Raw genomic sequence first — 20017 nt, 5'->3', positions numbered from 1 at the left:
TAATTTCATTCTTTATGCCTAGGTCATGAACCCATTTTGACCTTATCTTGGTGTACGGCGTTAAGTATGGATCAATGCCTAGTTTCTGCCATATTAGTTTCCAATTTTCCCAGCAATTTTTATCAAACAGTAAGTTCTTATCCCAAAGCTGGGATCTTTGGGTTTATCAAAGACTAGGTTGCTATATTTGTTGACTGTTTTATCCCTTGAACCTAATCTATTCCACTGATCAACTAATCTATTCCTTAGCCAATACCAAATAGTTTTGGTAACTGCTGCTCTATAGTATAGTTTTAGATCTGGTACAGCTAAGCCACCATCATTTGATTTTTTTTATTAATTCCTTGAAATTCTTGACCTTTTGTTTTCCATATGAACTTTGTTGTTATTTTTCTAGGTCATTAAAATAGTTTTTGGAGTCTGATTGGTATAGCGCTAAATAAATAGATTAGTTTAGGTAATATTGTCATCTTTATTATATTTGCTCGCCCTATCCAAGAGCATTTAATATTTTCAATTGGTTAGATCAGACTTAATTTGTGTGAAAAGTGGTCTGTAATTTTGCTCATAAAGTTTCTGATTTTCCCTTGGCAGATAGATTCCTAAATATTTTATATTATCAGTAGTTACTTTAAATGGAATTTCTCTTTGTAACTCTGACTGTTGGATTTTATTAGTGATATATAAGAATGCTGATGACTTATGTGGGTTTATTTTATAACCAGCAACTTTGCTAAAGTTGTGGATTATTTCTAATAACTTTTTAGCAGAATCTCTGGGGTTCTCTAAGTATACCATCATGTCATCGGCAAAGAGTGATAATTTGGCTTCCTCATTGCCTATTCTTATTCCTTTAATCTCTTTCTCAGCTCTTATTGCTATAGCTAGCGTTTCTAATACAATATTAAATAGTAACGGTGATAGTGAGGCAACCTTGTTTCACTCAGATCTTATTAGGAATGGTTTGCAGTTTGTCTCCATTACATATGATGCTTACTGATGGTTTTAAATAGATGCTGCTGATTATTTTAAGGAAAAGTCCATTTATTCCTATACTCTCAAGTGTTTTTAATAGGAATGGATGTTGGATTTTATCAAATGCTTTTCTGCATCTATTGAGATGATCATATGGTTTTTGTTAATTTGGTTATTAACATGGCCAATTATATTGATAGTTTTCCTAATATTGAACCAGCCCTGCATTCCTGGTATAAATCCTACTTGATCATAGTGTATTATCCTGGAGATGATTTTCTGTAGTCTTTTTGCTAATATCTTATTTAAGATTTTAGCATCAATATTCATTAGGGAGATTGGTCTATAATTTTCTTTCTCTGTTTTCAGCCTACCTGGTTTAGGTATCAGTACCATGTCTGTGTCATAGAAGGAATTTGGTAGGACTCCTTCATCCCTATTTTATCAAATAATTTATATAGCATTGGGGCCAATTGTTCTTTAAATGTTTGGTAAAATTCACATGTAAATCCATCTGGTCCTGGGGATTTTTTCTTAGGGAGTTGTTTAATTGCCTGTTCTATTTCTTTTCTGAAATGGGACTATTCAAGCAATTTACTTCTTCCTCTGTTAGTCTGGGAAGTCTGTATTTTTGGAGGTAGTCATCCATTTCACTTAGGTTATCAAATTTATTGGCATAAAGTTGAGCAAAATAACTCCTTATTATTTCTCTAATTTCCTCTTCATTGGTGGAAAGTTCTCCTTTTCATTTTAAGACTACTAATTTCATTTTCCTCCCTCCTTTTTCTAATCAGATTTACCAAAGGCTTATCTATTTTATTGGCTTTTCATAGAACCAACTCTTAGTTTTATTAATTAGTTCAATAGTTTTTTACTTTCAATATTTTTAATTTCTCCTTTTAATTTTAGAATTTCAAATTTAGTATTTGATTGGGGGTTTTAATTTGGTCTTTTTTTAGTTTTTTAGTTGCAAGCCCAATTCATTAATCTTTTCTTTCTCTGTTTTATTCAAATAAGCCTCTAAGGATATAAAATTTCCTCTTATTACCGCTTTGGCTGCATCCCACAAATTTTGGCATGATGTCTCATCATTGTCATTATCTTGAGTGAAATTATTAATTGTATCTATAATTTGCTGCTTCACCCAATCATTCTTTAAGATGAGATTGTTTAGTTTCCAATTACTTTTTGGTGTATTTCCCCCTAACTTTTTGTTGAATGTAGTTTTTATTGCATCATGATCTGAAAAGAAAGCATTTACTATTTCTGCTTTCTTGCATTTAATTTTGAGGTCTTTATGTCCTAATATATGGTCAATTTTTGAATAGGTTCCATGAATTGCTGAGAAGAAAGTATATTCTCTTCTATCTCCATTCAATTTTCTCCAAAGATCCAACATACCTAATTTTTCTAATATTATATTTACTTCTTTAATTTCTTTCTTATTTGTTTTGTGGTTTGATTTGTCTAATTCTGAGAGTGCAAGGTTGAGATCTCCTACTATTACAGTTTTGTTGTCTATTTCTTCTTGCAACTCTCTTAACTTCTCCTTTAGGAAGTTGAGTGCCATACCACTTGGTGCATATATGTTTAATATTGATATTGCTTCGTTGTTTATGCTACCCTTTAGCAGGATGTAGTTACCTTCCTTATCTCTTTTATTTAGATCAATTTTTACTTTTGCTTGATCTGAGATAAGGATGACTACCCCTGCTTTTTTGACTTCACCTGAAGCATAATAGATTTTGCTCCAGCCTTTTACTTTTACTCTATATGCATCCCCCTGCTTTAAATGTGTTTCTTGTAAACAACATATTGTAGGGTTCTGACTTTTGATCCAGTCTGCTATCTGCCTCCTCTTTATGGGGAGTTCATCCCATTTACATTTACGGTTAGAATTACTAAATCTGTATTTCCTGCCATCCTAATAACCCCAGATTGTGCTTTACTTATTCTTGCCTCCCCAACCCTCTTTCCCCTTTTAAACTTATGTACCCCTCTTGTATCACGATGACTTATCCTCTTTATAATCCCTCCCTCCCCCTTTGAGTCTTTCCCCTTCCTTCCCTTATTACTCTTTTCTTTTCCTTTTCCTCTCCCGGTTTTAATGAGGCGAGAGAGAATTTTCTCTAAAACAAATGTCAATTATTTTTTCTTTGAGCCAACTCTGATGAGAGTAAGATTCACACAATGTTCCTCCCCTCTCTAAATTCCCTCAGATATGATAAGTTTCCTTAGCCTCTTTGTGGGATGTGGTTTCCCTCTTTTATCCCTCCTTCCCACCTTATTCTGCCATCATCCCTTTTCCATATCTACTTCCCTTTTTATGTTATATCAGTACAATCAAATTATACATGTATTCTTTTGTATATCCACAACGAAATACAATTCTCAAGAGTTATTTTTACCTTTTCTGCATCTCTTGAGTTCTATTCTTGGAGATCAAATTTTTGTTTAGTTCTGGTTTTCTTCAGAAACAAATGGAATTCATTTGTTTCATTAAATGTCCATCTTCTTCCTGGAAGAAAATGCTCAGCTTAGCTGGGTAGTTTATTCTTGGCTGCATCTCAAGTTCTTGTGCCTTTCAGATATCATTTCAGGCCCTTCTTTCCTTTAATGTAGAGGCAGAGATCTTGGGTGATCCTTATTGTGGCACCTCGGTATTTAAATGGTTTTTTGGCTGCTTGTAAAATTTTTTCCTTAATCTTATAGTTCTGAAATTTTGCCACAATATTCCTTGAGGGTTTTATTTTAGGGTTTCTTTCAGAAGGTTTTGATGAATTCTTTCAATGCCTATTTTACCTTCTGATTCTATTACATCTGGGCAGTTCTCTTTGATGATTTCTTGTAAAATAGTATCTAGGCTCTTTTTTTCATCATAGTTTTCAGAAAGTCCAATAATCCTCAGATTATCTCTCCTAGATCTATTTTCCAAGTCTGTCGTTTTTGCAAGTAGATAATTCGTGGTTTTTCCAGTTTGTCATTATTTTGTTTTTGCTTGACTGATTCTTGCTGTCTCAATGAATCATTAGTTTCAATTTGTTCAGTTCTAATTTTAAAGAATTATTTTCTTCAATAGCTTTTTTACTTCTTTCTGTATATGTCCAATTGAGTTTTTGAATGTATTGTTTTGGTCTATGGAATTTTTTCCATTTCACTAATTTTTTTTAGTGAATTATTTTCTTTCAATTCACAGATCCTACTTTCTTGCGTGTTCTTTGTCTTTTCCAATTCACGGATCCCACTTTCTTGTGAGTTCTTTATTTTTTCCAATTCACCAATTTTGTTTCCCTGCACTTCCTGAGAATTTTTTAACTTTTCCAATTCGTATTTCAGGAAGTTGTTGCTCTCTTGATAAGGCTTCTCTTTCCTTTCCCATTTATCTTCTAACTCTCTTTTGAGACTTTTAATGGTCTCTTCTATGAGAGCATTATGTAAAGGAGGACAGTCTGATACATTTTGCTGTTTGAGGTCTCTTCAGGTTTGCTGACCTGCTCTTTTCTGCATAGAAGCTGTCGATTGTTCTTTTCATCTTTTATTCATGTTTAAAGCCTTTAGGGTAGGTCTCTAGGCAAGGGGTTACCAGCTTCCTCTGCAGAGCAGGGAAAGATGTAAACCGATTTCCAGCTCCGAGGTATGGGAGTGCTCTGGGTGAGAGTTTTCCCTTCCCCCAACAGGAAGTGGATTCAGCACTGGCCGAGCTATCAAACTGCTTAGTAGGGCTGAGTGGATTATCGATTGTCCTAGGCTAGAGACTAAGTGGTGAAAGTGTCACCGCAGGCGGACCTCTTGTGGGACTGTGAGTATTAGCAGCTGAGCGCAGACCGCAGAACGCAGACAGCCACAAACTCTACCCAGCGTCTCTGCCTGATGCAAATCGGCCCTGGAAAAGCTCTATGGCCCCAAGCCGAGCTCCCCCCTGCGCAGATTGGAGGCTAACCCGGGCTGCGTCCTCCTGCCGTGCAGGATCACAACTGCCCCAAGGAAAAGCCCCTTACTGCGGGTTGGGGCTGCGCGCTATGCTGAGATCTGTGCCTTCACCCTCAGTTTGAGACTCTCCTCGGAACCTAATTTCTCTCCCAGTCTGTGCCGATCTCCCCCCTGGCCCCGGAACCAACCTTTTTTGGCGAGACTGCAGATTTTTTTCGGCTGGTGAGTTGTTCTACTTCTTATCTTTACGAATTGTAGCAGTCAAGACTATTTTTGAGGCTCGATATAATATTGATAAAGAGGGTAAGAGAAAAGCTTAGAAAGACGCGTGTGTCTTCTCCGCCATCTTGGCTCCGCCCCCCCACTTGCTTGCTTTGTAACCATGGGCAAGTCACTTAACCCCATTTGCTCTACTTTTCCATCTCTCCCTACTCCAAAGAAAGAAAATAAATGATGCTTCTTATTGTCTTTTGATACAAGATAAAATCAACTTAGTCAATACCTTTATTTGCATCTACAAGGAGAACTATTTAATCACAACTTCCTTTTGTATTCCAGTTTCATTTATAGTGCTAGTGCAAAGATTGATACATTCCAGTTTCTCTAATAGAATGTCCTCTTGTTGGCCATTATACAAAAACATCTCACATTTATAGTTTCAACAGCTAAATTAAAATGGATGGATTATTAAACCTATGACCTCCTCTCACAAAAAGAGCCTAAAGTCCCCATATTATGTGTGAATGTAACTGCAAGGCATGTGCCACTTAGCAAAATAACTCCTTTTTAAATTAAAAAAAAAAAAACATTTAAATAAGCATAATAATAATTACCTCTACTGGTTATATCCTCTAAGCATAAGTTTCATGTAGATGAACTTAAGGGACCCCAAGACACTGTCTGAACTCATACTGTTTATGTGTATACCACAGCTAAAACTCCAACTACTTTTCTTATATGTAACTACTTCTAAAAATTGTATAAATAACCCAAAGTTCTGTCTACTGCTCAGCCAACCTTAGCCAGAGCAGATCAGTCAACTTGGTCATTAAGGCTAACTCACTAGTGGGATGGGGGAGTCTGAGTCTGCCCAAGGAGAGTCATGATCCAGCAGCTTTAATGGGGTGATCCCCTATAAGCTCCTGGAAGACAGCTCCTATTAGTCTTGTCCAATACCATCCCTGGCCCATGGCATTCAAACCTGCCTTTATAAGTAAAGAACATGTATTGTGCATCATTTCTGACTAGACCTGAGTAATTCACAGCACTGGCACTTCACAAATTTGACAGGTCAGTCTAAAACCATATGATTCTTAAAACTTCGTCACTTATGACACTTTGCCTGACATATATGTGGACAGTCCAAATGCTACAGTGCTATTCATGAGAGCCACAAGGAGAACTAGAGATTCTGATAGCATCCATTCTCATTTTGGAAGCATTAGTTTGCCAGATATGCAAAAGGGATATGTTCGATGGATGTAATATAGGGATCAGTGAAAAGACAGCATAGGGTAAATAGGAAGGTCAGGTGAGGGAATCAATGTAATGTGAACAACATGTGGGCACTTACCCTCTAATGAGGGACCAAAGAGAAACTTTCTTACTTTGAAACCTTACTTAAGGAAAACCTTAAATGTTGCTGTGGCCTAAAAGAAATGGCTTCATAACTTGCATTTTTGGTTTTAAAGAAAATACATGTAATTAAGATTTCTGTGGGCTGAAGAGGGAATTCTTAGGCATCTACATAAACTAAATTTTGTGGATTGAGTGGAAACAAAGTTGAGAGGTAGAGTCGGTAACTTCTACACTCAGAAGGATTGGATTCATTCAAATTCTGCCTTTATTGTTTACTACAAGTGTAATCATAGGGATTATTTATAGGGAATTATTTAAATTCCCTATATATGAGGAAATTATTTAAAATTTCTGGGTCTCAGTTTGCTCACATGAAAAATGAAAAGGTAAGACTTGATGATTTCTAAATTCCTTTCCAGATCAAGATCTGTTATCTTGGACTCTCTTCACTTCTCTCTATATAGCTTGTCTTATGGAAATCTCATCAGTTCCCATGAATTTAAGTAACATCTTTATGTAGATGATATGTGTATATATGTAAATGTATATATATGCATATATGTGAGTGTTGCATGTTATTTATATGTTGCATGTTATTTATATATATTGTGTTCAGTCATTTTTAATCATGTCTAACTCTTCCTGATTCTATTTGGGTTTTTCTTGGCAAAAATATTGGAGTGGTTTGCCATTTCCTTCTCCAACTCATTTTACAGATAATGAAACTGAGACAAACAGTGTTACATGATTTGCCCAGGATCACAGAGTGAGTAAGTGTTCAAGATCATATTTGAACTCAGGTCTTTCTGCTCAGCACTTTATCTACTATACTACCTAGCTGCCTTGATGGCTGGCTGGCTAGATAGATGTGTGTGTGTGTGTATACACAGTTATGTATGCACTGTCTGTGTATATGTATACAGTACATATTATATGTAAATATGTATAGCTTCTCATCTGAGCTTCATTCACATATTAGTAGAAAGAAAAAGAAGGGTTTGACGACAGGGAAAGTTGTAAAAGTAAAATAATATTTGAACAGTTGAAGGATGTAGAATGAGGGAGTGTAAAGGATTCAGGATGATGCTGAGGTTTAGGAGATTAAAGGAATATGATGTCTGACAGGAATTGTTGCTGTCATTTGTCCTTCATTCTGGCAGAGGACTATGATATCAGGGAGGTGGTGCCATGACATACAAGTGCATTGTAATTAAATGAGAGAAGGCTGTGCAGAATCACCAGCCTCACTTTCTCCTCCAGAACCATCTGGATCCAGTAGCAAGATATAAACCAGGACAATTGGAGAAAGAAAAGATAATCCCCCAAAGAGTGTGAATCTAGCCCTGAAAGATGATTCATGACCTCCAAGTCCCTTCAGAAAAGGAAGAGAGAAGGAAGATAGCAAGTAGATATGGAATTAAGGAATGGGGGGAGGAATCTCCAAAAAAGAAATGGCATACTTAGGTGTGACACTACATTGCATACGACTTGGAGGACCACAAGGTGAAGGCACAGAAAGCCAAAGGTCTACAATACGGAAAAAAAACCCAAAACAGGCAAAATGCCTGTGGCTTCACTTTTGTAATAGTTTAGTTTGAAACCTTTAGACCTTCCATTATTGAGCAGCATATTTAATTTTTTCAAATTGTGCTGGTTTTAATGTAGCTTTAAAGAAGCAGCACATAATAATGTAGCACATAAGCTGCAGTGGATTCACTGGTAGCTGAAAAGATTTGGGGAAGGGATAAAACAATGACATCTTGTTGACTCTGATGCAGCATGTCTTTTCCATGTGATTTTTTTCAATCTAATAACCTTTACCAGAATATTCCACAAAAGGATAAATAGACTAACCATACTTCCCAGAATGCTGAGTTCTCATTTAGAAGTTTGCCAAAAAATTTCCCAAGTAATGACAATAAATGCATTTAAATCCTAGTGTTGGGGACCACAGAGGGGAATATGGAAAGATGTGGGCAACAAACATATAAATAATTTTTAGATTTCAATGGTACTAAAGTATTCTATTTTTGCTAAAGAAACTTCCTACTTAACTAGCAATTGACTAGCAATTGAAATATTTAAGGGGAATTACCAAAGGCAGAAAAAATAGATTGATTGGAATAAGATGGAAAAAAGATTGGAATAGAAGGACCTAAAAAAAAAAACTCATCCTAAAAAATGAAGAGAGTGCCAAAATCTGATTCCAAGGGTGGTCAGATTTAAGTTTTTGGAAAGATTGCTGTTTTAACAATATTTCCTGCTCTTTAGAAACTTATCCTTTTATTTTTCAGAACTGAATTTTCCATCTGTAAAAATGGTTACTGAAATGCATTTACATTATGTCCATAATCTGCCAGCTGTACAAAATCTATACATATTGTTGATTCACACTGATGTCTTCTAAGTTGAAAACAGATGAATGGTCCATTTTGCTATTCAGGAAAAAAAAAAAAGCAAAGAGAGTTTGTGGTAACTACATGGTGACTACAATTTAATGACTTTGGCCTCCTTGCTCTTTTTTTGTGCAATACATTCCATCATCTGACTCCAGGGTTTTTTCAGTGGCTGTCCCCCCATGCCTGGAATTCTATCTATCCTTATCTCTGTCTCCTGGTTTCCCTGACTTCTTTCAAATTTCAGCAAAAATACCATTTTCTTACTTTTCAGTCTCCCTTATGCCTTCCCTTTGTGATTACTTCCTATTTTGTCATATATTATTTGTACAAAGATGCTTGTAAGTTGTCTTTAGAATTAGATAGTAAGATCCTATGGCTCTCAATAACAGTAATCAAGATGATTCAGGCCAGTTCCAATGGCCTTGTGATGAAAAAAGTCATTTGCACCCAAAGAGAGGACAGTGGGAACTGAATGTGGACCACAACATAGTATTTTCACTCTTTTTGTAGTTGTTTGCTTGCATTTTGTTTTCTTTCTCACTTTTTTTCCTTTTTTGATCTGATTTTTTCTTGTGCAGCACGATATTCGTGGAAATATGTATAGCAGAATTGCACATATTTAACATATATTGGATCACTTGCACTCTAGGGGAGGGAATGGGGGAAAGGAAGGGAAAAATTATAACACAAGGTTTTGTAAGGCTAAATGATGAAAATTATCCATGTATATATTTTGAAAATAAAAAGGCTTTAATTAAGTTAGTTTTGTTTATACAAAAACTTTTTAACTTATTATAATCAGAATTATCTATTTTGTGATTAATAATGATCTCTAGTTCTTCTTTGGTCACAAATTCCTTCCTCCTCCACAAATCTGAGAGGTAAACTATCCTATGTTCTTCTAATTTATTTAGAATATCATTCTTTATGCCTAGATCATGAACCCATTTTGACCTTAGCCTGGTATACAGTGTTAAGTGTGGTTGACCTTTATTTTTCTTAGAACCTTTATACCACCTACATTTGCATTGGTCTATGTCATCTCCAAAGTGTTCTCAGTTGTCTAATTAAGATTGTTCTGTCCTGGATAATCTTTTTAAATACACTCATGCCTTATTTTAACGATCACAATCACCTCCAAGGTTGAGGTGCTACTGATACACGAATTTACTACTGTAGAAGTTAAATTAACTAAGTGATGAACTGAGCTTGCATTATTATCTTTAGTATTATAATCATTATCATTACTTATTATATATGAAAACCACCTTTGCAACTCCTATTTGGGGAGAAGAAACTTTCCTATCAGATATGATTATTTATTATCCCTTTTGCTTTTCCATTAGAAATTAATAATGTTCTTTAAAACAGAACTGTTTGTAGTCTCATGAATCTACATGTAAAAATTGCAACAATTTGTTTTCTTTTCTTCTAACTTGCAAAAGATTATGTGCCCTGCACACAAGAAGCTTTTTTCTTACTGTCTAACTTACTATCTAAAGGGAGAAATAACATTCAAATAATCATATACAGAAAAGATATATAGAATAAATTGGAGGTAATCTCAGGGAAAGTCAGAACTTATATTTTAGCAGGGACTTGAAGGAAGCCTAGTGAATGTAATATCCAGAGTGAAGCCCCCTCAGGAAGCATACAGAACATTCTTGCAAAACATTCGGATTCCTACTTGACTACTTGTCTAACAATTCCTCTTGTAACTGATTACAAATGAAATAAAAGTCTCAACCTTTTCCCCTTTCTGGACCCACCTTCACCCCCCCCTTTTTTGATGTGGAAAAGTTTCCCACCTTCCTAGTATGAGCTCCAAAGCCCAGCCAATGGGAAGAAGTGATAGGGGATGGGTGCAAGTATTGCAGTAGGGATAAAAGTTTTGTGCTTTGTTGAATTCTTTATACTCCCTGAATGTTGTTTCTGAGCACCACATGAGAAGAACTTTTTCTCATGAGAAAGAGAATAAATCTTTTTTGCCTCTCTATTTGAATTCGTCTCTTTATAAAAATCTTCCTGTGGAATTGTCCCACACTAGGAAATCAGGAGGCAAAGAACAAGAAAGAACTCTAACCAAGTGGGGCATAGCAACTGGGGGGGAAGGACTTCTTTCAAGATCATTCTCAGAATATTTCAAAATATCTAAATTAAGCAGACAGCCCACCTTCTTATAAATATTACCTCTCAACATCATTCTTATGTTAATTTAGAGAAACCAGTCCATTGCAGCTTCCACATTTATAAAAGGTTCTCCATCTGAAGTTGGTGAGGGTCAGAGACAAATCATGAGTACAGGTTCATAGGCTTTGGTTATTTAGCAACCACAAAAGACCTCCATAAGTTCAAGTACATGCTACCTACTCATTTATGTGCTTAAATTTCAGGAATACTTGAAAAATGAGAGACCTCACCAGTAACACTGATGTTAAGATGATGAGTTGTCTCACTAAGCGAGACCATTTCAAATCACATTGTTGTTAAAGACTTATTCTGAGACCTTCATACAGACACTGGCACTTGGATCAGTGTGAAATACCAAGAGAAACTATATTGCCCAGAAGACTGTGCCCTTCAACTGAGAGAAAGTACCTAAACTGCACATGGGCAGTATTTGGCACTCTAGTATTCACTGTCCATAAGATGCAGTCAGCTCTATTATCTCCTCTATAATAACTCATAAGCTTCAATAATTCTAACCAGGACATAAATATATTATGTGCTGATATTTGCCTCCACCCCTTGTAGGAAAGCAGGGAATGTTTACCATATAATTATCCATTTAGAAAGTATTTACTGCTGAATGTTAGAGGAGAGCCTAATCCCCTCTCTGATCATGAAAATTGTCCTAACAAACTTAAAACATCTTTCTAAACATGATTTTCTTCATGTAGCTCCTTTCCTTGAAAACCTTCAAAAGTATACTCTTACTCCAAAAGAAAAATCAAATTTCTTAGCCTGGCATTCAAGGATCTCCATAAATTAACACCAGCTTGCTTTCACAACATCATTTCCTATGATTCCCAACACAAACATCTAGCCAAATGTCAAAATCCCTCAAATAACAACATCTCTTGCCATCTCTTTCCTTTTGCTCATACATATTTGTCCACATATCAGGAATCTCATTCAACTTTTTCTCTCCCTTTATTTTGTTTGTCCTTCACAGGTCCTGTCTTTTCCATAAACTTTTTCCCAACTCTCCAGCTCCCAATCATCTCTTCCCTCCTCTGAATTCTAAGCATACTTATTGTTTCTAACACTCATGATTTAATCATAATTTTCATTATTTTTCCAAATTAGACTATAAATTTCTTGAAAGCTAACTTGAAATGTTGACACCAGAGACTGAGGTAGGAAAATCATTTATTCTACTAAGCACTTGTTAGCGAGTACAAATAAGATTTTACAACTAATTTGTCTGTAAAATAGGAATAATAATATCTACTTCTCATAGCTGTTTTGAGGATCAAATTAGATATTTGTAAAGTGCTTTGAAAACCTTAATGTTCTATGGATATGTTAATTTTTACTGCTATGACAACTACTATATCTACTTCTACTACCACTACTATAGCAGAGTTTTAGAGAGTTACAAAGTAGACACCAACATAGTAGATCTATTCATACTGGGTCTGAATTCAAGGGAGCTTATAATTTTGTAGTGAATTTTGTGTCATTAATATTTTACATCATTCTACTGAATACTCTTGCTTCATTAATTTCATATTTTCCAGTTTATTGTAATTTGCTTCATTTTCTTTTGACTAATTTTTTTTTCTTCTCTTGTGTATTGCTTTATACTATCTTAGTTGGTAGCTATCCACTCAATGTGACACTTCCAAAAAATTATTCCAAACAGCTCTATGAGGAAATGGGTTTTACACCATTTTCCAGTATAGTTCCCCTGCCTTCTGATGATTTCACAGTCATCCAAAGCCTCCAAATGTCTAACAATTAAAAATATTTTTTACCTGCATAAAACAACAAAATCCATTAGACCTGCAATATTCTGTGGAGATCTTTATAGCTGTTTTATAAATATGTGGCAGATGGGAGGATCTATCTTAAAGCCCTTTATGCTGTTCCTCTAATAGAAAAGCCCTTTGAAGTAGGTCAAAATGTGACTTGTCAGCAGATGGATTATAACCTCTCTCCCTTCCCACACCACACTAGAAAAATCACCAAAAAGTTTCTGATTAATATGAAATTATCATATATTATTCACTTTTGTATGAAAATACTATGAAGGACATTATTCCTAGGTCTGCTGTCTTCTCCAGTCATTCTGTTCTCTTGTCTATTAGTTTAATAGTATATAAATGTATATGTGCACACACACATCTGTTTTGAGGTTAAAAAGAAAAACACAGTAGCTACCTCTGAAGGAGATGCCAATAGGTGTGTGAGTCAACCAGCAACTGCGGCTAAGAATATAACTAACAGGCGTGAGTGTGTGCACATATTATGTCAGTTGTAAGTTTTTCCTTGTTTCTTTTTAATAAGTCTTTCATTTTCTTCCCTCATTAGGGGTTTTCTTGGTAAAGATACAAGAATGTTTTGACATTTTGTTCTTCAATTCCTCTGACAAATGAGGAAACTGAGGCAAAAACATAATCCCCTTTGCGGTTCACCCAGGATCACATAGCTGGTAAATATCTGAAACCAGATTTGAACTCATGAAGATGAGCTTTACTGACTCCAGGCCAACATGCTGTCCATTGCACTACATAAGTATCTAATATCTCTAGTCCTTACCTTATGGGGTTGGTTTAAGGATAAAATGAGATAATATGGGCAAAGTATTTGTGTGTGTATGCATATATGCCTGAATACACATATCAGTACATGTATATGGAAAGAGAGAGAGAGAAAGAGTTGTCCTTGTGAATTGACTTCCCCTATAACAATATTTCACATATTTTTGTGGTCAAATAATTATGTTTAATGGTGCTATATTTGCATTTCACAATGATGTTTTAATATTGTTCCATCTTAGTATGGAATACTAAAAATTAAAACAAATGAGATATTTCTTAGTCAATAATGTGACTATTCTTTTAAAAAAAATTTACAATGGTAAAATAATTCTAAGAACTGTTATTAAAGAAACAGGGATTTTTGAGGATATGTCCATAATATTCACTAATTTCAATAAAGATGCCAACTGCCTGCTTCTTTAGGATAATATTCCTCTTTAATCCTTCTCTAGTTGAGTTAAGGAAATAGGGTATAGGCTAAAGACAGAATTTTCCATGAGATCCTAAGAAGTAGAAAATGTCTTTGGCTTTCTATTTGCTACTTATATTTTATGCTTTTTATCTTCTGCTAGATTTCTAACTTTCTAATTGAACTTGATATTAAATAGTTTCATTGATGGGTTTCCAAGGGTCTTTCATCTTCAAAACTTATTTGTTGCTGAATTTCTAGTTCTCTTGGTGAGAATATATATTTATGTTTGTGAATTTCTGTTTGGCTTTCTTAACTCTTGGTATTTTCCCCTTCTTCAGAATCATATTGATACAGTACAGATTTTCTATGTATATATACAATGAATTTAATCATCTGATTTTTTTTTGGTATTCTTTTTTAGAACTATTTCTGTCTCCTTTATAAGTATATATGGAATTGTGATGTTATATTCTAAGTATAGTGGCTTCATTGTTCTTGCTGGTTAAAAAAAAAGTTTTAATATTCTTTTTTTTTAATATTCTTTACAGAATGTTTCCATTTTTTCTTTTATGTGTTGTTTTCCTTCCTTTTATGTTTTTAAATACCTTTAGATGACTGTTTTTTGGATCTCTTATGAGATTTTTAAAACTAGTTTTTAGCCTTCCCAAATTCTCTCTGTTTTTGAAACAATACTACTTTCTAATCACTGATCACCCTTTTTCATAATATATTGAAAGCTACTTTATATTCTAACCCAGTATTATCTTTGGCTGCCATCTCTCTCTTATTGGCAAGTAAGTAAAATCTTTGTTTTACTGAGACACATTCTGGGCTCTTTTGGTCTGCCTATTATGGCAATAAATTTATAATGGATGAACTATATAAAATTTTTAGGCAGTGTTGATCTCACTTCTGCTGTCCATTTCCCATTTTTATTGCCAATTACTTATATTAATAAGAAAGAATTGAGTTGATTTTAGTATATGCTACATCTTTTTCTCATTATTTTTCTTTTCTTACTTCTTACTAATCCTGATCTTTGTATTGAAAAATCAATGGTCTAACTATACAAAGATAGATAATTCAGGGATATCTGCTACATCAATGATAACTCTTTTCCTGTCTGTTAAAATGCAGTGCTTTTCTTTGTGTGTGTGATCTTATATGGTTCTTATTATGTCTAATACCTGCTGATTCTTTTCTCAAGAAAGTATTCATGATATAAAGACATTAAGCATCCATGTAATTTACAAACTTTAGGCCTCTCTCCTTCCATTTTTCTGAACCATGTTTTACCCTATATTTCTATCAGTGATATTCTCTCAGTATCGCTATATGCTAGTAAGACCTGAAATATAATAGTTTATGAAAAATTAAAAATGAGTATCTTGCAGAGAAAATGGAGAATATGGTAATTGTGAGCAGACATTGTTGTTTTTAAACTTTGAAAAGCAGAAGTAAAAGATTTCTGGCACTTGTGTGGGGTAAAATTTAGAAGAACTAGAAAATTTTAAAAGAACTCCCCCCTTTTTTTGGGAGGGGGAATTTCTTTCTCAGATCCCTAAGGCATTTGGATGCATAAAGGACAGAAGAATTTCAGTCTCTTCCCTACATTATCTCCTTTACATTGTCCCAGGCTGGGCCTATTTATTTGGACTGTGTCCACATGGTCTTTTTCTCTGTTATTGAAGTGATAAAATGTGAATCAGCAATACATTTTTCACTCTAGTTATATACTCCCTTATTTTTTACTGAGGAATACTTCAAATAATCACATCTATCATTCTCTCCCTTTAGTTACCTTACCAGCTTTTATCCCAAAGATATAAAACCACGCATGTGCACACACACACACACACACACATTAATTCCAGCAATGTATTAATCAAATACATTAGTTTGGAGAAACTATTTTCTTAAAAAGCAAATAGCAAAAGGAAATAAATCCTAGAAGGGGGAGAAAAGAAGCATTTATTAGGTGCCAACTATGTGCCAGAGGGAGTAGAAGTGTTCAGGGAAGGCTAGTACTTCTGGTTGCCAAGTTCTTTTCAGGGCTGCTTTCCACACCTGATTTATTCAAGTTTTATCTGTGACTCCAAGAAACTATAACATGCACAGAGGCCACACCCCAGTAAACCTTTTAGGAGTGGGCTAAACCAAGTTGAGGGTCGCTGACAGGCTTAAATTTTCTGAGTTGGGGCTGGGGGGAGGTGAGTATTCATTCCAAGCATGAAACAATTTTCTCTGCAGAATGGGCAGATGAGAATAATTTGTTCCAGTTGTTATGAAGACCACTGAAGCAAACATTGTGCAGTGCTTAGAGTTTGGTTAGACATGGAGGATGTCAAGATCATCCATTGCATCCCAGACCATCATAAGTTGTCTTGAATTTTTCCTCGCCACTATCTTTGGCAATGAGAGGATCCAAATCAGTTCTAATCCATCAGTGATGAACAGAACCAGCTACACCAGGAAAAAGAACACTGGGAAATGAATGTGGACTGCTTGCATTTTTGTTTTTCTTCCCAGGTGATTTTTACCTTTCTAAATTCTATTTTTCTGATACAACAAGAGAACTTAATAAATATGTACACATATTTAAGATACATTTTAACATGTTTAACATGTATGAGATTGCCTACCAGCTAGGTGAGGGGGTAGAGGGAAGGAAAGGAAAAGTTAGAACAGAAGTGATTGCAAGGGTCAATGTCGAAAAATTACCCATGCATATGTTCTGTCAATAAAAAGCTATAATTTAAAAAAAAAAAAGAATTTTTCCTCGCCACTAGACTTTGAGTATTCTGGAAGAATGAGGTTACCAACTTCAAGCAACTCTGGTTCACTTCAATCCTATTTATGTGTAAGTCAAAAGACATCACCCCATACCATTTCTACCTACCTCAAAGTCTTGTGGCAACAGGCAAGTGACAAAGCAGCAGATATAAATATCTTGGAAGCTATAATCATCAAACCCTACACACCCACAGTCCAGGCCATAGGGTCTTCTCACTGGACTGAAACAGCAATAAGATTTGACATTGCTCTGGGCAGCCTTTTTTAAGGATTGCAATGCTCATCTTTTGACATGAGGAAGGGCCTAGAAAAGGTGTCCTAAAAATTATCTGCTTCACCCAACTCTAAGCCTACTTACCAGCACAGGCAAGGATCCCACACCTACAGTCAAAACATGCACACACACACACACACACACACACACACACACAGAGAGAGAGAGAGAGAGAGACAGAGAGAGAGAGAGAGAGAGACAGAGAGAGAGAGACAGAGAGAGAGAGAGAGACAGAGAGAGAGAGAGAGAGAGAGAGAGACAGAAACAGAGACAGAGAGACAGAGACAGAGAGACAGAGAGGGAGACAGAGACAGACACACACACACACACACACACAGAGAGAGAGAGAGAGAGAGAGAGAGAGAGGTGTCCCCAGTTTAATACCCTCTTACAATTACATCATTACAGTATACTGAGTATGTGTGAACTAGAGAACCATTACATCACCATACTAAGTTCTAAGTATACATGTGAACTAAAGAATCATCTCATCTATTCCAATGAGTTAACTCCTTTTTTCAAGTATACTTCTCCAGAGTTCAACCCTGTACACCTTATAATAGCAATAGAAAGCAAGAAATGCCTCCAGAATGTTTCTTGTAAATCCTTTTTGATTAATTTATGGAAAGATAAAGATAGACATCATATGAATTAATTAGAAGTGCATCATTAAAGAGAATCTCCAAAGTTGATCCAAAGTTTGATCTACATTTTAGATGTAAAATATGGCATCTTTCAGTTAGGTTCCCCACTTTCTTTCTTCTAGGTTAAGCTTATAGTTTATAGAATTTTTTCCTATCTGTCTGAATTTGTGATTTTCTATTCATATTTCTAGACTACTCACTGTGACTTTAAACTAGATTTCTAGTTTTTAGTTTATTGTAGTATTCCAGATGATTCTTAGCTTTCTATTGAACTAGCTGTATTCATTCCTTTCTAGCTAGATTTCCATCCTTGTGGCTTATTTGTAGCATTACAGATGGATTTCTTGCCTTCTTAATGGACTCATCACTATCTAAAAATGTATTCCTGGCTCACACAGGATAAGATGTGATTGTGATTGATACTGATAGATTAGAGAACAAAGAGCCTTTAGAGAAAAAGTATAGACATTCCTGTGTTAAGAGGAGCTCTAGGTCTGAGAAAGATGATTAAATGACCATCCTTTTATGAATAAGTGCTCACCTTATTAACAAAGTGATTAAATTACCCTCCCCGAGAAAAAGAAGAGCTCAAGAAAACTAACAGAACTGAATTTTCCTATCATAAGCTTTGATTTGAAGGGCTTGATCAATTGTGATGAGATCAATGTGGTTAGGGTCTATCTTAGTTGTAATTATGCTGTACTGATGTCTTACTAATGCTAACCCTCAGCTTGATGGAAAATTATAAACAGCATTTATCCTTCCTATTCTACTGCATTAACAATGCTAGAATTTGGGCCTAGAGCGATTCTGCCAAAAGAATGATTGATATTGGTTGGAAAACCTTGTACCCCGCATCTGTATTATTAATGTTGTTCTCACTTTCTATTTGTGTGATTTCCTCCCTAATTTCCCTTTTTCTGCATTTGTGGATGTAAATATATGGAAGCCACAGATATGAAAATGTGAATGAAAATATGTATGAGAAATGTGCATATAAATATGTATATTGGAATGGGCATGCTATATAAAGAACTCATATCAAGATATCTCCAGCTTTTTGATTGGGTTTTTTATCCTTAAATCTAGTCACTTTATATGAAAATATACTAGTCTTTTATCTTCTTCTTGCCTTACCTTATTTTTCTTGTGTGCTCCAGGAGAAACTCTAAAGCAAATTATTATAAAGTTGCTTTACTGTTTTTAAGACTGGCTCTCAACATCTCATCCAAGCTGGAAGTACAGAGGCTATTCACAGGTCCAATCCCCCAGCAATCAGTCTAGGAATTTTAACTTGCTCCATTTCTAATCTAGGATGTTTTTCTCCTGCTTTAGACAGTAGATCATCCTCCTGCTCTTGAGGGCTCATCATATTGATGCTGGACACCTATTTGCATAACCCAGTGTAACTCAGACTCCTAATATTGATAAATCTACTAGTTTTAGTCCTTCTAGTAACTAGGATTATAGGTGAGCACAGCAATCTAGCAATAAATTATTTTTAATTCCATTATAAAGTAAGCAAAAAGTAAATTGAATAATTTTTTTTTCAAATTGGTCATAAACTACAGTTTAAGTGTTGTTACTTTTGTGAAAATTTCCTAATAATTTGGTTACAGTTACTTCAAGCAATAAAGTCAATAAATATTTACTAAGTAGCTACCACATGCTAGATACAATGCTAAGCACTGTGCTAAGATTCTTAGATAAGTAAATACTTTGTTATATATCCCCAAAAGTAACTTGGTTTTTCCTAGGTTCAAAATTGCATCTGAGTTGATAAGATCATGTTCTATATAGTCCAAGACCCCTGACAGCTAAGCAGTCTGCTGCAGCATCATAGAGTCTGGCTCACACCAACCATGTCTTCACTTGAATACTTGCTGCATTGGTAGCTCTAGAGACAAAAAGGTAGATGATGAGAATAATGGAAGGATGCAGAGACAGATAATGAGCCAGACTTTGCCAATAAAATATGTAATTATGATTTCTATCTCAGTAATTTCCACATGCTGTTCCGTTTATCTCTTTTTCAAATCCCTGAGTTGAAAGGTGGCATCTTTACTCCTGGTATGTGAACCTTCTTAGCAGTCAAGACATCCAAATTGTACTTTTACAGATTAGGCACCAGGATGAATATAGGAACCAGTTAACCTTCAGTAGTGACCAGTGCTTATATGAATGGCTTTTGGAGCTTTGAAAACATGTACATTGATCAGACTCCTCTCCAAGTGGGTGAAATCATT

This window comes from Sarcophilus harrisii, chromosome 6, assembly GCF_902635505.1.
Source record: "Sarcophilus harrisii chromosome 6, mSarHar1.11, whole genome shotgun sequence".
NCBI classification, from domain to species: Eukaryota; Metazoa; Chordata; class Mammalia; order Dasyuromorphia; family Dasyuridae; genus Sarcophilus; species Sarcophilus harrisii.
Note: the sequence above shows the minus strand (reverse complement) of the source record.